We start from the raw sequence: 26,289 nt of genomic DNA, 5'->3' as shown, positions 1-26,289 counted from the left end.
TACAAATCATGCTTCCAGACACAGAAGAAAGGCAAAAGAAAACCTTGCAATTTCATTTTGAACTTTTTGTGTTTCAAAAGGAGACTATTCTTTTAAAACATTCAAAGCTATCTAGACAGTGGGGAACCTGCAGTTTTCCTAATATACCACAATACAGTTGAAATTTGAATAAGTATGCTCTTATTTTTAGAACAACTAAAATGTACTATTCTATTGATAGTTTTCTTTGTGTGCTTATTTGGAAAGTGCAGTGACATAAGAAATAGAGGGCTCGTCCGGGATTTGAACCCGGGACTTCTCGCACCCAAAGCGAGAATCATACCCCTAGACTAACGAGCCAACTGATATAAGTGTGGTTTATTTGATTTCTTAACTGTTTTTATGTGAAAATGGTATTCTTTTAAAGCAGTCACTAATGTATACAAGGAGGAAATATTAGCATAACTAAAATATTTCCCAATAGTCAATATTTTTCTAAGTATACTTGCTTGGAAATTGCTGTGCAAAGTTTTATGATGCCCAGCAGAGTTTTTCTGATGGATAAAACCCAAGACATGTCACATGCTATGTGCAAATAAGTATTTACAAATAATTTTAGCAGTTTGACAAAATACAAAATTCAATTGTGCAAGTAAGTAAATCCAATCTATTTTGGGAGTTTTGAAAAAACAACATTCAGTTGAAATTCACTCAGGAAATTGACTTCAATAAGATAATGGAACCATGTCAAAGAATCTGAAAAGTTGGGCTCATCCAGGATTTGAACCCGGGACCTCTCACACCCGAAGCAAGAATCATAACCCTAGACCAACAAGCCACCTACCTGAACATTTTTTTATTGATTTTTCAATTGATTTAAAGAAAATAGCTTTTTGTTTTTAAAAACACCATATACATTTATGTAAAAATGAATTTGTAGAATATATAAAATATTTCCTTATGGTCCAGTAGATAGTTTTCTTATAAATGGTGGAATGGCCTTGTTTTTCCCTATATTCTCCCCATTTAAACCATTTCATATGGATGGAATTGACGGAGGAGGAGTATTTCTCACCTGTTGTTTCAAAAACAAAATGCTTATGGATCTTGTTTTCTATGATTGTGATGTTGGGGAGAGAGGCTGTCTTCCACCCCTGAGCAATTGTAGCTTTTGTAGCAATCAGCACATGACCCATAATATATCTCTCGCCACGTGATAATTCCCCAGGATAGAAGTGGAATAAGGCAACTAGAGGCTCCGCCTGAATAGTTACACCAACTATTTTACTAATAATAAAAAATACTGCATTCCACAAGGGGCGAAGTAGAGGACAGGACCAAAAGACATGAAAGATGTCTCCCACCAAACCACAACCTCTCCAGCAATATTGCGAGACAGAGGGCCAGATCTTATGCAGCCTTTCAGGAGTAAAATATGCTCTCTGAAGTAATTTGTAATACATTTCTGAATGGTTGATACATTTGGATATAGTAAAACTGGAACGAAAAATAATAAAAATAATATTCCAGTCCTCATCAGAAAGGTTCACAGCCAGATCCCTCTCCCATTTAAGCCGACACGGAAGTTTCCCTTTTTTTTTTAACATTAACATTATCTGATACTGATACCAGCAAGATATACCACCTTTGTGATTAGAGGATCGTAGGCGAGTCAGCAGCAGTGATGGGAAGGCAGGTTTTTTAAGTGGAGAAGGGAGGTGACTGTGCAACCAATGTCTCAGCTGTAAATATTTATGAAAGTCCTGCCTCGTTAAACCAAATTGCGTTTGAAGGGACACAAAAGAAGCCAAATCCTCCCCCGCGAATACATCCCCCAAAGAAGAGAGGCCCACCTTCGCCCAGGAACCTAAGTGCATATCAGGGATCAAATTGGCTATTGATCGGAGAGACAGATTAGGAGAAGGCAGGGAAATCTCTTCATCTAAGGAAACACAGGTATGCCAACATACTATTGTAGTCTGAACTGCTTTACAGAATCCCGGTCTGAAGGAGATTTCAGAAGAGGGCAGCCAGAATAGATCAGGAAGGGGAAAGGGGCGCATAAGTTCCCTTTCAATAATTACCCAGGGTTTGGGAGAGTCTATTATGAACCAGTCCCTTGCCTGGCTAAGTATACATGCTGAATGGTATCTCTCCAAGTCTGGGAAGGCCACTCCGCCTGTCTCCTTAGAGAGGGAGAGGGTATTTCTCGCTATTCTGGGTTGATTCCCCTTCCAAATATATTTAGTTAGTATTTGGTAAAATTTGTTACATATGGATTTGGATAGGGGTCTAGTAATGGTCCGAAATAAATACATTAGTTTCGGGAGCAGCACCATTTTTGCAGCTGCAATCCTTCCTAGCCAGGACACCTCATGTAGCATCCATTCTTTTGTTAAAGTTTCATAAGCTTTCAAGAGGGGCCCAAAATTACAATCAATAAGATCATGGTCTCTAGCTAAATGCACCCCCAGATATTTGAGGGACCTAGATTTCCATGTATATCTATACGTCTCCTGTAGTTTCTCCAAAATTACAGTTGGGATGTTAAGAGGGAGGGCTTCTGTCTTTGCTGTGTTGAGTTTGTAAAAGGACACTGCTGCGTATTGATCCAAAATGGCATGCAATGCTGGAAGGGACTCTTCTGGGTGGAGTAAACACAGTAAAATATCATCTGCGAATAAGTTTATTTTATGGGAGAAACCTCCGAGCAAGGGACCATGTATGGATTTGAGGGTTCTGATCATCTCCGCCAGAGGTTCAATGGCAAGCGCAAAGATGAGTGGCGAAAGTGGGCACCCCTGACGTGTGCCGTTGGTTATGTCAAATTTGTCAGATAGACAACCGTTTACAAATACCTTCGCAGAAGGGCAAGTATATAGGGCCGAAATGGAATCTAAAATACCTCCCTGGAAACCGAAACTGTGTAAAACCTTCATCAAATAACCCCAGTGCAGGCGGTCAAACGCCTTTTCGGCATCAAGCGATAGGATCAATAAAGGCTCCCTACGGTAGTCATAATATTCTATAATATTGAGAACTCTACGTGTATTGTCTGGGGCTTGCCTATGCATCACAAATCCGACCTGATCCGGTTTAATGAGAACCGGCAACAGCCGAGACAGGCGACTAGCAATCACTTTGGCAAACAACTTGACATCTGTGTTCAGCAAAGCAATAGGTCGGTAATTAGCTACAGCATTAGGGTCTTTGCCGGGTTTTGGTATGGCAATTATACGTGCCTCCAGCATTTCTTCAGGGAATTGCTTAGATTCCGTTGCTTCACCGAACACAGACAACAAAACCGGAGCCAGCTCAGCTTTAAATGTTTTGTAAAAGTTGGCAGAATAGCCGTCCGGACCTGGAGCCTTATCTGATTGCATTTTGCTAATGGCTACATCTATTTCCTCCAGAGTCCAAGGAGTGCTAAGGGACAGACAAGCCTCAGAAGACAATTTCGGGAGAGAAAGCCCACTCAAGAATTGCTCAATAAGGGCTGCCGTTGGTTGGGCAATATTGGGGTCAACTTTGAGGTTATAAAGTTGCGCATAATAGGTTGCAAAAGCATTAGCTATCTCTACAGGGTCCGATACTTTAGCCCCATGGTGATTGTAGATTCTCTGTATCTGCCCCCTAGCCCTTCGTCCACGTAATTTATTAGCCAACAGTCGACTTGCTCGATTACCAAATACATAGAACTTTTGATTTAATCTGGCAATATTACGCTGTACTTCTCTAAGTGAGAAAACATTCACCCTTTCTCGAGCATTGAGGAGTTGTTTATATAATATTTTATTAGAGGGGTCTGCTTTATGAGCTTCTTCAATTTGCGCTGCCTCAACTTCCGCTTTCTCATACTGTTGTTTATATTCTCTCTTAAGCCGAGCCGCAACTTGAATTGCTGAACCTCTAATAACTGCCTTCAATGAGCACCAAAAGTTAAATATGGAAGTTTCTTCCGGCTTATTGGTACTAAGAAAAATAGAAAGAGCCTCCTGAACTGCTTTATGAGCCTCCGGCTGAGTCAACAGGTGACTACCTAGTCTCCACGGGCCCGGGATTACTCTCCTATTCCCTATATCCCATTTAACAAAAAGGGGGGAGTGGTCTGACCAAGTCATGGGAAGAATATTGATACTACTAATAGATGATAAGGTCCATCTATCACATAGGGCCAAGTCTATCCGGGAATACGTCCTATGGACATTCGAATAAAAGGAATAATCTCTTACTGTAGGGTGTTTTGCTCTCCAGGCATCAAACAACCCGTGCTCTACTAAAAGCTGCTGGAAAACCTTAGAAAACTCCTGTGGTCTATTTGAACGGGAAGTTGTTGAATGGGATCTATCCATGGTTGGATCCAGGACCATATTAAAGTCTCCGAGGAGCAATAATGCTCCCTTAGAGTGTTTTTGTAAAGTCAAACAGAATTTTCTACAGAAGGCCAATTGCCCTGTATTTGGAACATAACATGAGACAATAGTAACCTCAACATTATCTAGTAATCCCACTAGAATTAGATACCTTCCCTGTGGGTCTGCATATTTTGAGGTTAGTGTAAATGCGCAATGTTGAGAAATAAGGATGGCTACTCCTGCTTTCTTTTGAGGCCCATTAGCTGTGTAGCAATGAGGGAATCTGATGTTATTAAATCTTGGAGGGGCAGACTGCTGAAAATGCGTCTCCTGAATCGCAACAATGTGGGCTTTAACCTTAGAAAAATACCGCAGTGCTAAATTTCTTTTTTGGGGAGAGTTCAATCCTTTCGCATTGATTGATAATAAATTAACCATATCTATACAGACAAGGTGTAAAATACTGTGCAGTGACCAACATCAAAATAACAATCCTGGAATTGCAAATCTGGCTGGGGAAAAGAGAAACACATAACAGGGTAACATAGATAAAAAGGAAAATAAAAAGGAAAAAAAAAACAGCAGACATTAGAAGGGGTATAAGAGAACATAAACGACCCCACTTGGAGCCAACAAGAGTCGTGTAAAAAACTACGACTCTTAGGAATTTGTGATTGGGGGGTAGTAGCCTATCCCCGTCACCCATAAACGAAAGTTAATTAACACTATAAATAAACCAAGCATAGAACCATATCTTTACATACAAACGAGATCACTCAGGCAATGCAATTATGTGAAAAAGATAGCACGTAGTTTCAGCCTCCCCCCCGAATTTACGGGGAAGGGGCAGGAAACATTACCCGTAAATAAACAGTACCCAAGTGTAACCCCCTAGGAGAACATGGCCATACAAAACTTGGTAACATATAAAAAAAAACGTATCCAAAGATACATACAAAAATTTAAATAAGTAACTGGCCTACTTGTAAATGAAACATATACTAGAATTCGAGTAAAATAATATAGTGAAAATGCATTATTGCCACTCTGAATAGACTAAGACATTCAAAATACTCACAAAACTTTCTCAGGCTATATATAGTAGCATACAGCAGAAAGAAAATTATAATGTGTACTTATGCTTGAAATCCCGCTATAGATCAGTCTTTCTGCAGGTTTTGATTGGATGAAGAATCAAAAGAATTTCCAGCAATGTTCCACCTAGATAGGGTTTTCCACCCTTCATCCAGGTTTGTAATTATGACTGTGGAACCATCACGTGACACTAGGAGTTTGGTAGGAAAACCCCATCGATAAAGTATATTAGCTCTCCTGAGGGCACTAGTAATTGGATAGAAGGAGCGTCTCTTTGCCAATGTTGCTTGAGAGAGATCACCAAATAATTGGAGGCCTTTCAAAGCCGCTGCTGATTCCTCTGAAGGTCTAGCTGCCTTCAATAATGCCTCCTTCATATGAAAGAAATGCATCCGCATTAATACATCCCTAGATGCACCCTCCGGAGCACTTCTGGCTTTTGGAAGTCGATGAATGCGATCAATAAGAAGGTCATCTGATCGCGCTTCAGGCAGGAGCTTCCGAAATAAATTCAACGTAAATTCGTGGAGACCACTATGGGGAACAGTTTCAGGAACTCCTCGGAGTTTAATATTGTTGCGTCTTGATCTGTCCTCCAAATCTCCGACTTTCTCCCGAAGAGCAGTAATTTCAGTTTGGAGAGACTCATGCTGAACTATGAGGTCATTGTGTGACCCGACTACCTCCTCCATTTTATTTTCAAGGTTATTTGTTCGATCACCGAGGTCGTCAATTGACTGTTGACAAGCTTGAAGAGTGGCACGAAATTCCGCAGCAACCTCTACTTTAAATTGTGAGAGGAGTAGTTTCATGGTGCCGACTGTGAGAGAGTCACAATCTTTAGGGGAACTCGGTGCAGAATCGGTATGAGTGGGGGAGGAACTTGCATTAGATGGAGTAGTCAATTTAGTTTTCTGGGGAGCCAACGTCTCCATCCCGATAGCTTTAACAGTTTGAGGAGAGGGTTTGAAAAAGGCTATTTTTGAGACAGATTTAGAGATTTTAACTTTTTTCGGGCCCATAGTAAAATCCAGCGTAATCTCTCACGATAAAAAAAAATAAAGTGAATAAAAATGGGTATCACGTGAATGTATGTTCCACTTAACTCAGAAAAGTGTTAGGCCATTGAGATATCAGGGTGACAGGACAGAGAATTTAATCATCAGGCATAGAGAACTGCATCAGTGTGCCATGTAATATACTTTTCGGCCACCAGAGGGAGCTCACACCTCATACAAGCTCTGTTTCTATGGGGAATATTGCAGAAAAAAAAAACCAAGATGGCGTCGTCCCGGGGCTCCGGAGCCCAGCGTCCCCCACACTGTGGTCTTGATATGGGGAACTCCCAACAACTTAGGTAAGTCCCCAGGGTACCTTTAGATATGTGTCTGCTGCCCCTGAGCTTGAAGGCAGCAGGTGGACACTCGCGGCAGCGCAGCTATGGAAGTCGGAGGGCCTCTGAAATCTAGGTCCCGGCTGCAGGGTGGAAGGTAGGCCGCAGCTCTCGGGGAGGCAGGGAAGGTCACCCAGGCACCGCAGACACCTCTGCTGGCCTCTCTCAGGGTGAGAGACGCAGGGGAAAGTAAATATTTGGCAGTAAGATGCCTTTAACCTGAGCAGTAGGCAGTTTTAGAGAAGGGCTATCAGGAGCTCTTAAGCCACACTTCCGTCCCTGATGGCTGCCAGGCCACGCCCCCAGTAGATAGTTTTCTAAGTATGCATATAGGAAAAGTGCAGGGACAAGATTTGTGAGTGCCTACAGAGTTTGAACTTCTCTCATGGACGAAGCTAAAGACTTGTCATATGCAATGTACAAATCATGCTTCCAGACACAGAAGAAAGGCAAAAGAAAACCTTGCAATTTCATTTTGAACTTTTTGTGTTTCAAAATGAGACTATTCTTTTAAAACATTCAAAGCTATCTAGACAGTAGGGAACCTGCAGTTTTCCTAATATACCACAATACAGTTGAAATTTGAATAAGTATGCTCTTATTTTTAGAACAACTAAAATGTTTCCGTAAGATTCTATTGATAGTTTTCTTTGTGTGCTTATTTGGAAAGTGCAGTGACAAGATTTAAAAATGGCTACAGAGTTTGGACTTGTCTGATCGATAAAACCCAAGACTTGTCTAAAGCTATGTGTAAATCATGCATAAATAGAAGAAAGGCAATTGAAAAATGATGAAGGCAAGATTCATAAGTATGTACAAATTCTATTGGGAGTATGGCAAAAACAAAACTCAGTTGATGCTATTGACTTAGAAAATTGAGAAAATCAGATATATATAAACCATGAGATGCACCGTAAAAAAGAAATAGAGGGCTCATCCGGGATTTGAAACCAGGACCTCTCGCACCCAAAGCGATAATAATACCCCTAGACCAACGAGCCAACTGAAATAAGCCTGTTTTATTTGATTTCTTAACTATTTTATGTGAAAATGGTATTCTTTTAAAGCAGTCACTAATGTATACAAGGAGGAAATATTAGCATAAATAAAATGTTTCCTAATAGTCAATATTTTTCTAAATATACTTGCTTGGAAATTGCTGTGCAAAGTTTTATGATGCCCCGCAGAGTTTTTCTGATGGATAAAACCCAAGACATGTCACATGCTATGTGCAGATAAGTACTTACAAATAATTTTAGCAGTTTGACAAAAAACAAAATTCAATTCTGCAAATAAGTAAATCCAATCTATTTTGAGAGTTTTGAAAAAACAATATTCAGTTGAAATTCACTCTGGAAATTGACTTCAATAAGATAATGGAACCATGTCAAAGAATCTAAAAATTTGGGCTCGTCCGGGATTTGAACCCGTGACCTCTCGCACCCAAAGTGAGAATCATAGAGTCATCAAGTAAGCATGTTTTATTTGATTTCTTAACTGTTTTTATGTGAAAATTGTATTATTTTAAAGCAGTCACTAATGTATACAAGGAGGAAATATTATCATAAATAAAATATTTCCTAATAGTCAATATTTTTCTAAGTATACTTGCTTGGAAATTGCTGTGCAAAGTTTTATGATGCCCAGCATAGTTTTTCTGATGGATAAAACCCAAGACATGTCACATGCTATGTGCAGCTAAGTAATTACAAATAATTTTAGCAGTTTGACAAAAAACAAAATTCAATTGTGCAGATAAGTAAATCCAATCTATTTTGTGAGTTTTTAAAAATTAATATTCAGTTGAAGATTTTACTCAGGAAATTGACTTCAATAAGATAATGGAACTATGTCAAAGAATCAGAAAATTTGGGCTCATCCATGCTTTGAACCTGGGACCTCTCACACCCTAAGCAAGAATCATAACCCTAGACCAACAAGCCACCTACCTGAACATTTTTCTGCTGATTTTTCAATTGATTTAAAGAAAATAGCTTTTTGTTTTTAAAAACACCATATACATTTATGTAAAAATGAATTTGTAGAATAAATAAAATATTTCCTTATGGTCCAGTAGATAGTTTTCTAAGTATGCATATAGGAAAAGTGCAGGGACAAGATTTGTGAGTGCCTACAGAGTTTGGACTTCTCTCATGGATGAAGCTAAAGACTTGTCATATGCAATGTACAAATCATGCTTCCAGACACAGAAGAAAGGCAAAAGAAAACCTTGCAATTTCATTTTGAACTTTTTGTGTTTCAAAAGGAGACTATTCTTTTAAAACATTCAAAGCTATCTAGACAGTGGGGAACCTGCAGTTTTCCTAATATACCACAATACAGTTGAAATTTGAATAAGTATGCTCTTATTTTTAGAACAACTAAAATGTACTATTCTATTGATAGTTTTCTTTGTGTGCTTATTTGGAAAGTGCAGTGACATAAGAAATAGAGGGCTCATCCGGGATTTGAACCCGGGACTTCTCGCACCCAAAGCGAGAATCATAGCCCTAGACTAACGAGCCAACTGATATAAGTGTGGTTTATTTGATTTCTTAACTGTTTTTATGTGAAAATGGTATTCTTTTAAAGCAGTCACTAATGTATACAAGGAGGAAATATTAGCATAACTAAAATATTTCCCAATAGTCAATATTTTTCTAAGTATACTTGCTTGGAAATTGCTGTGCAAAGTTTTATGATGCCCAGCAGAGTTTTTCTGATGGATAAAACCCAAGACATGTCACATGCTATGTGCAAATAAGTATTTACAAATAATTTTAGCAGTTTGACAAAATACAAAATTCAATTGTGCAAGTAAGTAAATCCAATCTATTTTGGGAGTTTTGAAAAAACAACATTCAGTTGAAATTCACTCAGGAAATTGACTTCAATAAGATAATGGAACCATGTCAAAGAATCTGAAAAGTTGGGCTCATCCAGGATTTGAACCCGGGACCTCTCACACCCGAAGCAAGAATCATAACCCTAGACCAACAAGCCACCTACCTGAACATTTTTTTATTGATTTTTCAATTGATTTAAAGAAAATAGCTTTTTGTTTTTAAAAACACCCTATACATTTATGTAAAAATGAATTTGTAGAATATATAAAATATTTCCTTATGGTCCAGTAGATAGTTTTCTAAGTATGCATATAGGAAAAGTGCAGGGACAAGATTTGTGAGTGCCTACAGAGTTTGAACTTCTCTCATGGACGAAGCTAAAGACTTGTCATATGCAATGTACAAATCATGCTTCCAGACACAGAAGAAAGGCAAAAGAAAACCTTGCAATTTCATTTTGAACTTTTTGTGTTTCAAAATGAGACTATTCTTTTAAAACATTCAAAGCTATCTAGACAGTAGGGAACCTGCAGTTTTCCTAATATACCACAATACAGTTGAAATTTGAATAAGTATGCTCTTATTTTTAGAACAACTAAAATGTTTCCGTAAGATTCTATTGATAGTTTTCTTTGTGTGCTTATTTGGAAAGTGCAGTGACAAGATTTAAAAATGGCTACAGAGTTTGGACTTGTCTGATCGATAAAACCCAAGACTTGTCTAAAGCTATGTGTAAATCATGCATAAATAGAAGAAAGGCAATTGAAAAATGATGAAGGCAAGATTCATAAGTATGTACAAATTCTATTGGGAGTATGGCAAAAACAAAACTCTGTTGATGCTATTGACTTAGAAAATTGAGAAAATCAGATATATATAAACCATGAGATGCACCGTAAAAAAGAAATAGAGGGCTCGTCCGGGATTCGAAACCGGGACCTCTCGCACCCAAAGCGATAATCATACCCCTAGACCAACGAGCCAACTGAAATAAGTCTGTTTTATTTGATTTCTTAACTATTTTATGTGAAAATGGTATTCTTTTAAAGCAGTCACTAATGTATACAAGGAGGAAATATTAGCATAAATAAAATGTTTCCTAATAGTCAATATTTTTCTAAATATACTTGCTTGGAAATTGCTGTGCAAAGTTTTATGATGCCCCGCAGAGTTTTTCTGATGGATAAAACCCAAGACATGTCACATGCTATGTGCAGATAAGTACTTACAAATAATTTTAGCAGTTTGACAAAAAACAAAATTCAATTCTGCAAATAAGTAAATCCAATCTATTTTGAGAGTTTTGAAAAAACAATATTCAGTTGAAATTCACTCTGGAAATTGACTTCAATAAGATAATGGAACCATGTCAAAGAATCTAAAAATTTGGGCTCGTCCGGGATTTGAACCCGTGACCTCTCGCACCCAAAGTGAGAATCATAGAGTCATCAAGTAAGCATGTTTTATTTGATTTCTTAACTGTTTTTATGTGAAAATTGTATTATTTTAAAGCAGTCACTAATGTATACAAGGAGGAAATATTATCATAAATAAAATATTTCCTAATAGTCAATATTTTTCTAAGTATACTTGCTTGGAAATTGCTGTGCAAAGTTTTATGATGCCCAGCATAGTTTTTCTGATGGATAAAACCCAAGACATGTCACATGCTATGTGCAGCTAAGTAATTACAAATAATTTTAGCAGTTTGACAAAAAACAAAATTCAATTGTGCAGATAAGTAAATCCAATCTATTTTGTGAGTTTTTAAAAATTAATATTCAGTTGAAGATTTTACTCAGGAAATTGACTTCAATAAGATAATGGAACTATGTCAAAGAATCAGAAAATTTGGGCTCATCCATGCTTTGAACCTGGGACCTCTCACACCCTAAGCAAGAATCATAACCCTAGACCAACAAGCCACCTACCTGAACATTTTTCTGCTGATTTTTCAATTGATTTAAAGAAAATAGCTTTTTGTTTTTAAAAACACCATATACATTTATGTAAAAATGAATTTGTAGAATAAATAAAATATTTCCTTATGGTCCAGTAGATAGTTTTCTAAGTATGCATATAGGAAAAGTGCAGGGACAAGATTTGTGAGTGCCTACACAGTTTGGACTTCTCTCATGGACGAAGCTAAAGACTTGTCATATGCAATGTACAAATCATGCTTCCAGACACAGAAGAAAGGCAAAAGAAAACCTTGCAATTTCATTTTTGAACTTTTTGTGTATCAAAATGAGACTATTCTTTTAAAACATTCAAAGCTATCTAGACAGTAGGGAACCTGCAGTTTTCCTAATATACCACAATACAGTTGAAATTTGAATAAGTATGCTCTTATTTTTAGAACAACTAAAATGTTTCCGTAAGATTCTATTGATAGTTTTCTTTGTGTGCTTATTTGGAAAGTGCAGTGACAAGATTTAAAAATGGCAACAGAGTTTGGACTTGTCTGATCGATAAAACCCAAGACTTGTCAAAAGCTATGTGTAAATCATGCATAAATAGAAGAAAGGCAATTGAAAAATGATGAAGGCAAGATTCATAAGTATGTACAAATTCTATTGGGAGTATGGCAAAAACAAAACTCAGTTGATGCTATTGACTTAGCCAATTGAGAAAATCAGCTATATATAAACCATGAGATGCACCGTACAAAAGAAAAAGAGGGCTCGTCCGGGATTTGAACCTGGGACCTCTCGCACCCAAAGCGAGAATCATACCCCTAGGCCAACGAGCCAACTGAAATAAGTGTGGTTTATTTGATTTCTTAACTGTTTTTATGTGAAAATGGTATTCTTTTAAAGCAGTCACTAATGTATACAAGGAGGAAATATTAGCATAAATAAAATATTTCCTAATAGTCAATATTTTTCTAAGTATACTTGCTTGGAAAATGCTGTGCAAAGTTTTATGATGCCCAGCAGAGTTTTTCTGATGGATAAAACCCAAGACATGTCACATGCTATGTGCAGATAAGTACTTACAAATAATTTTAGCAGTTTGACAAAAAACAAAATTCAATTGTGCAAATAAGTAAATCCAATCTATTTTGAGAGTTTTGAAAAAACAACATTCAGTTGAAATTCACTCAGGAAATTGACTTCAATAAGATAATGGAACCAAGTCAAAGAATCTGAAAAGTTGGGCTCGTCCAGGATTTGAACCCGGGACCTCTCACACCCAAAGTGAGAGTCATAGAATCAAGTAAGCATGTTTTATTTGATTTCTTAACTGTTTTTATGTGAAAATTGTATTATTTTAAAGCAGTCACTAATGTATACAAGGAGGAAATATTATCATAAATAAAATATTTCCTAATAGTCAATATTTTTCTAAGTATACTTGCTTGGAAATTGCTGTGCAAAGTTTTATGATGCCCCGCAGAGTTTTTCTGATGGATAAAACCCAAGACATGTCACATGCTATGTGCAGATAAGTACTTACAAATAATTTTAGCAGTTTGACAAAAAACAAAATTCAATTCTGCAAATAAGTAAATCCAATCTATTTTGAGAGTTTTGAAAAAACAATATTCAGTTGAAATTCACTCTGGAAATTGACTTCAATAAGATAATGGAACCATGTAAAAGAATCTAAAAATTTGGGCTCGTCCGGGATTTGAACCCGTGACCTCTCGCACCCAAAGTGAGAATCATAGAGTCATCAAGTAAGCATGTTTTATTTGATTTCTTAACTGTTTTTATGTGAAAATTTTATTATTTTAAAGCAGTCACTAATGTATACAAGGAGGAAATATTATCATAAATAAAATATTTCCTAATAGTCAATATTTTTCTAAGTATACTTGCTTGGAAATTGCTGTGCAAAGTTTTATGATGCCCAGCAGAGTTTTTCTGATGGATTAAACCCAAGACATGTCACATGCTATGTGCAGGTAAGTAATTACAAATAATTTTAGCAGTTTGACAAAAAACAAAATTCAATTGTGCAAATAAGTAAATCCAATCTATTTTGTGAGTTTTTAAAAATTAATATTCCGTTGAAGATTTTACTCAGGAAATTGACTTCAATAAGATAATGGAACTATGTCAAAGAATCTGAAAATTTGGGCTCGTCCATGATTTGAACCTGGGACCTCTCACACTCTAAGTGAGAATCATAACCCTAGACCAACAAGCCACCTACCTGAACATTTTTCTATTGATTTTTCAATTGATTTAAAGAAAATAGCTTTTTGTTTTTAAAAACACCATATACATTTATGTAAAAATGATTTTGTAGAATAAATAAAATATTTCCTTATGGTCCAGTAGATAGTTTTCTAAGTATGCATATAGGAAATGTGCAGGGACAAGATTTGTGAGTGCCTACAGAGTTTGGACTTCTCTCATGGATGAAGCTAAAAACTTGTCATATGCAATGTACAAATCATGCTTCCAGACACAGAAGAAAGACAAAAGAAAACCTTGCAATTTCATTTTGAACTTTTTGTGTTTCAAAATGAGACTATTCTTTTAAAACATTCAAAGCTATCTAGACAGTAGGGAACCTGCAGTTTCCTAATATACCACAATACAGTTGAAATTTGAATAAGTATGCTCTTATTTTTAGAACAACTAAAATGTTTCCGTAAGATTCTATTGATAGTTTTCTTTGTGTGCTTATTTGGAAAGTGCAGTGACAAGATTTAAAAATGGCAACAGAGTTTGGACTTGTCTGATCGATAAAACCCAAGACTTGTCAAAAGCTACGTGTAAATCATGCATAAATAGAAGAAAGGCAATTGAAAAATGATGAAGGCAAGATTCATAAGTATGTACAAATTCTATTGGGAGTATGGCAAAAACAAAACTCAGTTGATGCTATTGACTTAGCCAATTGAGAAAATCAGCTATATATAAACCATGAGATGCACCGTACAAAAGAAAAAGAGGGCTCGTCCGGGACTTGAACCTGGGACCTCTCGCACCCAAAGCGAGAATCATACCCCTAGGCCAACGAGCCAAGTGAAATAAGTGTGGTTTATTTGATTTCTTAACTGTTTTTATGTGAAAATGGTATTCTTTTAAAGCAGTCACTAATGTATACAAGGAGGAAATATTAGCATAAATAAAATATTTCCTAATAGTCAATATTTTTCTAAGTATACTTGCATGGAAAATGCTGTGCAAAGTTTTATGATGCCCAGCAGAGTTTTTCTGATGGATAAAACCCAAGACATGTCACATGCTATGTGCAGATAAGTACTTACAAATAATTTTAGCAGTTTGACAAAAAACAAAATTCAATTGTGCAAATAAGTAAATCCAATCTATTTTGAGAGTTTTGAAAAAACAACATTCAGTTGAAATTCACTCAGGAAATTGACTTCAATAAGATAATGGAACCAAGTCAAAGAATCTGAAAAGTTGGGCTCGTCCAGGATTTGAACCCGGGACCTCTCACACCCAAAGTGAGAGTCATAGAATCAAGTAAGCATGTTTTATTTGATTTCTTAACTGTTTTTATGTGAAAATTGTATTATTTTAAAGCAGTCACTAATGTATACAAGGAGGAAATATTATCATAAATAAAATATTTCCTAATAGTCAATATTTTTCTAAGTATACTTGCTTGGAAATTGCTGTGCAAAGTTTTATGATGCCCCGCAGAGTTTTTCTGATGGATAAAACCCAAGACATGTCACATGCTATGTGCAGATAAGTACTTACAAATAATTTTAGCAGTTTGACAAAAAACAAAATTCAATTCTGCAAATAAGTAAATCCAATCTATTTTGAGAGTTTTGAAAAAACAATATTCAGTTGAAATTCACTCTGGAAATTGACTTCAATAAGATAATGGAACCATGTAAAAGAATCTAAAAATTTGGGCTCGTCCGGGATTTGAACCCGTGACCTCTCGCACCCAAAGTGAGAATCATAGAGTCATCAAGTAAGCATGTTTTATTTGATTTCTTAACTGTTTTTATGTGAAAATTTTATTATTTTAAAGCAGTCACTAATGTATACAAGGAGGAAATATTATCATAAATAAAATATTTCCTAATAGTCAATATTTTTCTAAGTATACTTGCTTGGAAATTGCTGTGCAAAGTTTTATGATGCCCAGCAGAGTTTTTCTGATGGATTAAACCCAAGACATGTCACATGCTATGTGCAGGTAAGTAATTACAAATAATTTTAGCAGTTTGACAAAAAACAAAATTCAATTGTGCAAATAAGTAAATCCAATCTATTTTGTGAGTTTTTAAAAATTAATATTCCGTTGAAGATTTTACTCAGGAAATTGACTTCAATAAGATAATGGAACTATGTCAAAGAATCTGAAAATTTGGGCTCGTCCATGATTTGAACCTGGGACCTCTCACACTCTAAGTGAGAATCATAACCCTAGACCAACAAGCCACCTACCTGAACATTTTTCTATTGATTTTTCAATTGATTTAAAGAAAATAGCTTTTTGTTTTTAAAAACACCATATACATTTATGTAAAAATGATTTTGTAGAATAAATAAAATATTTCCTTATGGTCCAGTAGATAGTTTTCTAAGTATGCATATAGGAAATGTGCAGGGACAAGATTTGTGAGTGCCTACAGAGTTTGGACTTCTCTCATGGATGAAGCTAAAAACTTGTCATATGCAATGTACAAATCATGCTTCCAGACACAGAAGAAAGACAAAAGAAAACCTTGCAATTTCATTTTGAACTTTTTGTGTTTCAAAATGAGACTATTCTTTTAAAACATTCAAAGCTATCTAGACAGTAGGGAACCTGCAGTTTCCTAATATACCACAATACAGTTGAAATTTGAATAAGTATGCTCTTATTTTTAGAACAACTAAAATGTTTCCGTAAGATTCTATTGATAGTTTTCTTTGTGTGCTTATTTGGAAAGTGCAGTGACAAGATTTAAAAATGGCAACAGAGTTTGGACTTGTCTGATCGATAAAACCCAAGACTTGTCAAAAGCTACGTGTAAATCATGCATAAATAGAAGAAAGGCAATTGAAAAATGATGAAGGCAAGATTCATAAGTATGTACAAATTCTATTGGGAGTATGGCAAAAAACAAAACTCAGTTGATGCTATTGACTTAGCCAATTGAGAAAAACAGATATATATATAAACCATGAGATGCACCGTACAAAAGAAATAAAGGGCTCGTCTGGGATTTGAACCCGGGACCTCTCGCACCCAAAGCGAGAACCAAACCCCTAGACCACTGAGCCAACTGAAATAAGTGTGGCTTATTTGATTTCTTAACTGTTTTTATGTGAAAATGGTATTCTTTTAAAGCAGTCACTAATGTATACAAGGAGGAAATATTAGCATAAATAAAATGTTTCCTAATAGTCAATATTTTTCTAAGTATACTTGCTTGGAAATTGCTGTGCAAAGTTTTATGATGACCAGCAGAGTTTTTCTGATGGATAAAACCCAAGACATGTCACATGCTATGTGCAGATAAGTACTTACAAATAATTTTAGCAGTTTGACAAAAAACAAAATTCCATTGTGCAAATAAGTAAATCCAATCTATTTTGAGAGTTTTGAAAAAACAACATTCAGTTGAAATTCACTCAGGAAATTGACTTCAATAAGATAATGGAACTATGTCAAAGAATCTGAAAAGTTGGGCTCGTCCAGGATTTGAATCCGGGACCTCTCGCACCCAAAGTGAGAGTCATAGAATCATCAAGTAAGCACATTTTATTTGATTTCTTAACTGTTTTTATGTGAAAATTGTATTATTTTAAAGCAGTCACTAATGTATAAAAGGAGGAAATATTATCATAAATAAAATATTTCCTAATAGTCAATATTTTTCTAAGTATACTTGCTTGGAAATTGCTGTGCAAAGTTTTATGATGCCCAGCAGAGTTTTTCTGATGGATAAAACCCAAGACATGTCACATGCTATGTGCAGATAAGTACTTACAAATAATTTTAGCAGTTTGACAAAAAACAAAATTCAATTGTGCAAATACATAAATCCAATCTATTTTGAGAGTTTTGAAAAAACAACATTCAGTTGAAATTCACTCAGGAAATTGACTTCAATAAGATAATGGAACCATGTCAAAGAATCTGAAAAGTTGGGCTCGTCCAGGTTTTGAACTTGGGACCTCTCACACCCAAAGTGAGAGTCATAGAATCATCAAGTAAGCATGTTTTGTTTGATTTCTTAACTGTTTTTATGTGAAAATTGTATTATTTTAAAGCAGTCACTAATGTATACAAGGAGGAAATATTATCATAAATAAAATATTTCCTAATAGTCAATATTTTTCTAAGTATACTTGCTTGGAAATTGCTGTGCAAAGTTTTATGATGCCCAGCAGAGTTTTTCTGATGGATAAAACCCAAGACATGTCACATGCTATGTGCAGCTAAGTAATTACAAATAATTTTAGCAGTTTGACAAAAAACAAAATTCAATTGTGCAAATAAGTAAATCCAATCTATTTTGAGAGTTTTGAAAAAACAACATTCAGTTGAAATTCACTCAGGAAATTGACTTCAAGAAGATAATGGAACCATGTCAAAGAATCTGAAAAGTTGGGCTCATCCAGGATTTGAACCGGGGACCTCTCACACCCAAAGTGAGAGTCATAGAATCATCAAGTAAGCATGTTTTATTTGATTTCTTAACTGTTTTTATGTGAAAATTGTATTATTTTAAAGCAGTCACTAATGTATACAAGGAGGAAATATTATCATAAATAAAATATTTCCTAATAGTCAATATTTTTCTAAGTATACTTGCTTGGAAATTGCTGTGCAAAGTTTTATGATGCCCAGCATAGTTTTTCTGATGGATAAAACCCAAGACATGTCACATGCTATGTGCAGGTAAGTAATTACAAATAATTTTAGCAGTTTGACAAAAAACAAAATTCAATTGTGCAGATAAGTAAATCCAATCTATTTTGTGAGTTTTTAAAAATTGATATTCAGTTGAAGATTTTACTCAGGAAATTGACTTCAATAAGATAATGGAACTATGTCAAAAAATCAGAAAATTTGGGCTCGTCCATGATTTGAACCTGGGACCTCTCACACCCTAAGCAAGAATCATAACCCTAGACCAACAAGCCACCTACCTGAACATTTTTCTATTGATTTTTCAATTGATTTAAAGAAAATAGCTTTTTGTTTTTAAAAACACCATATACATTTATGTAAAAATGAATTTGTAGAATAAATAAAATATTTCCTTATGGTCCAGTAGATAGTTTTCTAAGTATGCATATAGGAAAAGTGCAGGGACAAGATTTGAGAGTGCCTACAGAGTTTGGACTTCTCTCATGGATGAAGCTAAAGACTTGTCATATGCAATGTACAAATCATGCTTCCAGACACAGAAGAAAGGCAAAAGAAAACCTTGCAATTTCATTTTGAACTTTTTGTGTTTCAAAATGAGACTATTCTTTTAAAACATTCAAAGCTATCTAGACAGTAGGGAACCTGCAGTTTTCCTAATATACCACAATACAGTTGAAATTTGAATAAGTATGCTCTTATTTTTAGAAGAACTAAAATGTTTCCGTAAGATTCTATTGATAGTTTTCTTTGTGTGCTTATTTGGAAAGTGCAGTGACAAGATTTAAAAATGGCTACAGAGTTTGGACTTGTCTGATCGATAAAACCCAAGACTTGTCAAAAGCTATGTGTAAATCATGCATAAATAGAAGAAAGGCAATTGAAAAATGATGAAGGCAAGATTCATAAGTATGTACAAATTCTATTGGGAGTATGGCAAAAACAAAACTCAGTTGATGCTATTGACTTAGCCAATTGAGAAAATCAGATATATATAAACCATGAGATGCACCGTAAAAAAGAAATAGAGGGCTCGTCCGGGATTTGAAACCGGGACCTCTCGCACCCAAAGCGATAATCATACCCCTAGACCAACGAGCCAACTGAAATAAGTCTGTTTTATTTGATTTCTTAACTATTTTAAGTGAAAATGGTATTCTTTTAAAGCAGTCACTAATGTATCCAAGGAGGAAATATTAGCATAAATAAAATGTTTCCTAATAGTCAATATTTTTCTAAGTATACTTGCTTGGAAATTGCTGTGCAAAGTTTTATGATGCCCCGCAGAGTTTTTCTGATGGATAAAACCCAAGACATGTCACATGCTATGTGCAGATAAGTACTTACAAATAATTTTAGCAGTTTGACAAAAAACAAAATTCAATTCTGCAAATAAGTAAATCCAATCTATTTTGAGAGTTTTGAAAAAACAATATTCAGTTGAAATTCACTCTGGAAATTGTCTTCAATAAGATAATGGAACCATGTAAAAGAATCTAAAAATTTGGGCTCGTCCGGGATTTGAACCCGTGACCTCTCGCACCCAAAGTGAGAATCATAGAGTCATCAAGTAAGCATGTTTTATTTGATTTCTTAACTGTTTTTATGTGAAAATTGTATTATTTTAAAGCAGTCACTAATGTATACAAGGAGGAAATATTATCATAAATAAAATATTTCCTAATAGTCAATATTTTTCTAAGTATACTTGCTTGGAAATTGCTGTGCAAAGTTTTATGATGCCTAGCATAGTTTTTCTGATGGATAAAACCCAAGACATGTCACATGCTATGTGCAGGTAAGTAATTACAAATAATTTTTGCAGTTTGACAAAAAACAAAATTCAATTGTGCAAATAAGTAAATCCAATCTATTTTGTGAGTTTTTAAAAATTAATATTCCGTTGAAGATTTTACTCAGGAAATTGACTTCAATAAGATAATGGAACTATGTCAAAGAATCAGAAAATTTGGGCTCGTCCATGATTTGAACCGGGGTCCTCTCACACCCTAAGCGAGAATCATAACCCTAGATCAACAAGCCACCTACCTGAACATTTTTCTATTGATTTTTCAATTGATTTAAAGAAAATAGCTTTTTGTTTTTAAAAACACCATATACATTTATGTAAAAATGAATTTGTAGAATATATAAAATATTTCCTTATGGTCCAGTAGATAGTTTTCTAAGTATGCATATAGGAAAAGTGCAGGGACAAGATTTGTGAGTGCCTACAGAGTTTGGACTTCTCTCATGGACGAAGCTAAAGACTTGTCATATGCAATGTACAAATCATGCTTCCAGACACAGAAGAAAGGCAAAAGAAAACCTTGCAATTTCATTTTGAACTTTTTGTGTTTCAAAATGAGACTATTCTTTTAAAACATTCAAAGCTATCTAGACAGTAGGGAACCTACAGTTTTCCTAATATACCACAATACAGTTGAAATTTGAATAAGTATGCTCTTATTTTTAGAAAAACTAAAATGTTTCCGTAAGATTCTATTGATAGTTTTCTTTGTGTGCTTATTTGGAAAGTGCAGTGACAAAAGAAATAGAGGGCTCATCCAGGATTTGAACCCGGGACCTCTCGCACCCAAAGAGAGAATCATACCCCTAGACAAACGAGCCAACTGAAATAAATGTGGTTTATTTGATTTCTTAACTGTTTTTATGTGAAAATGGTATTCTTTTAAAGCAGTCACTAATGTATTCAAGGAGGAAATATTAGCATAAATAAAATATTTCTTAACAGTCAATATTTTTCTAAGTATACTTGCTTGGAAATTGCTGTGCAAAGTTTTATGATGCCCAGCAGAGTTTTTATGATGGATAAAACCCAAGACATGTCACATGCTATGTGCAAATAAGTATTTACAAATAATTTTAGCAGTTTGACAAAAAACAAAATTCAATTCTGCAAATAAGTAAATCCAATCTATTTTGAGAGTTTTGAAAAAACAATATTCAGTTGAAATTCACTCTGGAAATTGTCTTCAATAAGATAATGGAACCATGTAAAAGAATCTAAAAATTTGGGCTCATCCGGGATTTGAACCCGTGACCTCTCGCACCCAAAGTGAGAATCATAGAGTCATCAAGTAAGCATGTTTTATTTGATTTCTTAACTGTTTTTATGTGAAAATTGTATTATTTTAAAGCAGTCACTAATGTATACAAGGAGGAAATATTATCATAAATAAAATATTTCCTAATAGTCAATATTTTTCTAAGTATACTTGCTTGGAAATTGCTGTGCAAAGTTTTATGATGCCTAGCATAGTTTTTCTGATGGATAAAACCCAAGACATGTCACATGCTATGTGCAGGTAAGTAATTACAAATAATTTTTGCAGTTTGACAAAAAACAAAATTCAATTGTGCAAATAAGTAAATCCAATCTATTTTGTGAGTTTTTAAAAATTAATATTCCGTTGAAGATTTTACTCAGGAAATTGACTTCAATAAGATAATGGAACTATGTCAAAGAATCAGAAAATTTGGGCTCGTCCATGATTTGAACCAGGGTCCTCTCACACCGTAAGCGAGAATCATAACCCTAGATCAACAAGCCACCTACCTGAACATTTTTCTACTAATTTTTCAATTGATTTAAAGAAAATAGCTTTTTGTTTTTAAAAACACCATATACATTTATGTAAAAATGAATTTGTAGAATATATAAAATATTTCCTTATGGTCCAGTAGATAGTTTTCTAAGTATGCATATAGGAAAAGTGCAGGGACAAGATTTGTGAGTGCCTACAGAGTTTGGACTTCTCTCATGGACGAAGCTAAAGACTTGTCATATGCAATGTACAAATCATGCTTCCAGACACAGAAGAAAGGCAAAAGAAAACCTTGCAATTTCATTTTGAACTTTTTGTGTTTCAAAATGAGACTATTCTTTTAAAACATTCAAAGCTATCTAGACAGTAGGGAACCTACAGTTTTCCTAATATACCACAATACAGTTGAAATTTGAATAAGTATGCTCTTATTTTTAGAACAACTAAAATGTTTCCGTAAGATTCTATTGATAGTTTTCTTTGTGTGCTTATTTGGAAAGTGCAGTGACAAAAGAAATAGAGGGCTCGTCCAGGATTTGAACCCGGGACCTCTCGCACCCAAAGAGAGAATCATACCCCTAGACCAACGAGCCAACTGAAATAAATGTGGTTTATTTGATTTCTTAACTGTTTTTATGTGAAAATGGTATTCTTTTAAAGCAGTCACTAATGTATTCAAGGAGGAAATATTAGCATAAATAAAATATTTCTTAACAGTCAATATTTTTCTAAGTATACTTGCTTGGAAATTGCTGTGCAAAGTTTTATGATGCCCAGCAGAGTTTTTCTGATGGATAAAACCCAAGACATGTCACATGCTATGTGCAAATAAGTATTTACAAATAATTTTAGCAGTTTGACAAAATACAAAATTCAATTGTGCAAATAAGTAAATCCAATCTATTTTGAGAGTTTTGAATAAACAACATTCAGTTGAAATTCACTCAGGAAATTGACTTCAATAAGATAATGGAACCATGTCAAAGAATCTGAAAAGTTGGGCTCATCCAGGATTTGAACCCGGGACCTCTCACACCCAAAGAGAGAGTCATAGAATCATAAAGTAAGCATGTTTTATTTGATTTCTTAACTGTTTTTATGTGAAAATTGTATTATTTTAAAGCAGTCACTAATGTATACAAGGAGGAAATATTATCATAAATAAAATATTTCCTAATAGTCAATATTTTTCCAAGTATACTTGCTTGGAAATTGTTGTGCAAAGTTTTATGATGCCCAGCATAGTTTTTCTGATGGATAAAACCCAAGACATGTCACATGCTATGTGCAGTTAAGTAATTACAAATAATTTTAGCAGTTTGACAAAAAACAAAATTCAATTGTGCAGATAAGTAAATCCAATCTATTTTGTGAGTTTTTAAAAATTAATATTCAGTTGAAGATTTTACTCAGGAAATTGACTTCAATAAGATAATGGAACTATGTCAAAGAATCAGAAAATTTGGGCTCGTCCATGATTTGAACCTGGGACCACTCACACCCTAAGCAAGAATCATAACCCTAGACCAACAAGCCACCTACCTGAACATTTTTCTATTGATTTTTCAATTGATTTAAAGAAAATAGCTTTTTGTTTTTAAAAACACCCTATACATTTATGTAAAAATGAATTTGTAGAATATATAAAATATTTCCTTATGGTCCAGTAGATAGTTTTCTAAGTATGCATATAGGAAAAGTGCAGGGACAAGATTTGTGAGTGCCTACAGAGTTTGAACTTCTCTCATGGACGAAGCTAAAGACTTGTCATATGCAATGTACAAATCATGCTTCCAGACACAGAAGAAAGGCAAAAGAAAACCTTGCAATTTCATTTTGAACTTTTTGTGTTTCAAAATGAGACTATTCTTTTAAAACATTCAAAGCTATCTAGACAGTAGGGAACCTGCAGTTTTCCTAATATACCACAATACAGTTGAAATTTGAATAAGTATGCTCTTATTTTTAGAACAACTAAAATGTTTCCATAAGATTCTATTGATAGTTTTCTTTGTGTGCTTATTTGGAAAGTGCAGTGACAAGATTTAAAAATGGCTACAGAGTTTGGACTTGTCTGATCGATAAAACCCAAGACTTGTCAAAAGCTATGTGTAAATCATGCATAAATAGAAGAAAGGCAATTGAAAAATGATGAAGGCAAGATTCATAAGTATGTACAGATTCTATTGGGAGTATGGCAAAAACAAAACTCAGTTGATGCTATTGACTTAGCCAATTGAGAAAATCAGATATATATAATCCATGAGATGCACCGTAAAAAAGAAATAGAGGGCTCGTCCGGGATTTGAAACCGGGACCTCTCGCACCCAAAGCGATAATCATACCCCTAGACCAACGAGCCAACTGAAATAAGTCTGTTTTATTTGATTTCTTAACTATTTTAAGTGAAAATGGTATTCTTTTAAAGCAGTCACTAATGTATACAAGGAGGAAATATTAGCATAAATAAAATGTTTCCTAATAGTCAATATTTTTCTAAGTATACTTGCTTGGAAATTGCTGTGCAAAGTTTTATGATGCCCCGCAGAGTTTTTCTGATGGATAAAACCCAAGACATGTCACATGCTATGTGCAGATAAGTACTTACAAATAATTTTAGCAGTTTGACAAAAAACAAAATTCAATTCTGCAAATAAGTAAATCCAATCTATTTTGAGAGTTTTGAAAAAACAATATTCAGTTGAAATTCACTCTGGAAATTGTCTTCAATAAGATAATGGAACCATGTAAAAGAATCTAAAAATTTGGGCTCGTCCGGGATTTGAACCCGTGACCTCTCGCACCCAAAGTGAGAATCATAGAGTCATCAAGTAAGCATGTTTTATTTGATTTCTTAACTGTTTTTATGTGAAAATTGTATTATTTTAAAGCAGTCACTAATGTATACAAGGAGGAAATATTATCATAAATAAAATATTTCCTAATAGTCAATATTTTTCTAAGTATACTTGCTTGGAAATTGCTGTGCAAAGTTTTATGATGCCTAGCATAGTTTTTCTGATGGATAAAACCCAAGACATGTCACATGCTATGTGCAGGTAAGTAATTACAAATAATTTTTGCAGTTTGACAAAAAACAAAATTCAATTGTGCAAATAAGTAAATCCAATCTATTTTGTGAGTTTTTAAAAATTAATATTCCGTTGAAGATTTTACTCAGGAAATTGACTTCAATAAGATAATGGAACTATGTCAAAGAATCAGAAAATTTGGGCTCGTCCATGATTTGAACCGGGGTCCTCTCACACCCTAAGCGAGAATCATAACCCTAGATCAACAAGCCACCTACCTGAACATTTTTCTATTGATTTTTCAATTGATTTAAAGAAAATAGCTTTTTGTTTTTAAAAACACCATATACATTTATGTAAAAATGAATTTGTAGAATATATAAAATATTTCCTTATGGTCCAGTAGATAGTTTTCTAAGTATGCATATAGGAAAAGTGCAGGGACAAGATTTGTGAGTGCCTACAGAGTTTGGACTTCTCTCATGGACGAAGCTAAAGACTTGTCATATGCAATGTACAAATCATGCTTCCAGACACAGAAGAAAGGCAAAAGAAAACCTTGCAATTTCATTTTGAACTTTTTGTGTTTCAAAATGAGACTATTCTTTTAAAACATTCAAAGCTATCTAGACAGTAGGGAACCTACAGTTTTCCTAATATACCACAATACAGTTGAAATTTGAATAAGTATGCTCTTATTTTTAGAAAAACTAAAATGTTTCCGTAAGATTCTATTGATAGTTTTCTTTGTGTGCTTATTTGGAAAGTGCAGTGACAAAAGAAATAGAGGGCTCATCCAGGATTTGAACCCGGCACCTCTCGCACCCAAAGAGAGAATCATACCCCTAGACAAACGAGCCAACTGAAATAAATGTGGTTTATTTGATTTCTTAACTGTTTTTATGTGAAAATGGTATTCTTTTAAAGCAGTCACTAATGTATTCAAGGAGGAAATATTAGCATAAATAAAATATTTCTTAACAGTCAATATTTTTCTAAGTATACTTGCTTGGAAATTGCTGTGCAAAGTTTTATGATGCCCAGCAGAGTTTTTATGATGGATAAAACCCAAGACATGTCACATGCTATGTGCAAATAAGTATTTACAAATAATTTTAGCAGTTTGACAAAAAACAAAATTCAATTCTGCAAATAAGTAAATCCAATCTATTTTGAGAGTTTTGAAAAAACAATATTCAGTTGAAATTCACTCTG

General features: G+C 34.6%; 6 non-coding genes across 6 annotated transcripts; all 6 read right to left on the bottom strand.

The window, feature by feature from the left end:
• Positions 1–267: 267 nt before the first annotated feature.
• On the bottom strand, positions 268–339 carry TRNAP-UGG (transfer RNA proline (anticodon UGG)). The gene has a single exon. It is a non-coding gene; the product is annotated as a tRNA-Pro (tRNA).
• Positions 340–10,579: 10,240 nt separating this feature from the next.
• Positions 10,580–10,651, bottom strand: TRNAP-UGG (transfer RNA proline (anticodon UGG)). The gene has a single exon. It is a non-coding gene; the product is annotated as a tRNA-Pro (tRNA).
• Positions 10,652–12,348: 1,697 nt separating this feature from the next.
• On the bottom strand, positions 12,349–12,420 carry TRNAP-UGG (transfer RNA proline (anticodon UGG)). Its single transcript has one exon. It is a non-coding gene; the product is annotated as a tRNA-Pro (tRNA).
• Positions 12,421–14,576: 2,156 nt separating this feature from the next.
• Positions 14,577–14,648, bottom strand: TRNAP-UGG (transfer RNA proline (anticodon UGG)). The gene has a single exon. It is a non-coding gene; the product is annotated as a tRNA-Pro (tRNA).
• A 4,854-nt stretch (positions 14,649–19,502) lies between these two features.
• TRNAP-UGG (transfer RNA proline (anticodon UGG)) lies at positions 19,503–19,574 on the bottom strand. The gene has a single exon. It is a non-coding gene; the product is annotated as a tRNA-Pro (tRNA).
• Positions 19,575–24,332: 4,758 nt separating this feature from the next.
• TRNAP-UGG (transfer RNA proline (anticodon UGG)) lies at positions 24,333–24,404 on the bottom strand. Its single transcript has one exon. It is a non-coding gene; the product is annotated as a tRNA-Pro (tRNA).
• Between the last annotated feature and the right edge of the window lie 1,885 nt (positions 24,405–26,289).

This window comes from Taudactylus pleione, unplaced genomic scaffold (genome assembly GCF_031769625.1).
Source record: "Taudactylus pleione unplaced genomic scaffold, aTauple2 ptg000317l, whole genome shotgun sequence".
Classification (NCBI taxonomy): Eukaryota; Metazoa; Chordata; class Amphibia; order Anura; family Myobatrachidae; genus Taudactylus; species Taudactylus pleione.
Note: the sequence above shows the minus strand (reverse complement) of the source record. Positions and strands in the feature narration are given on the sequence as shown.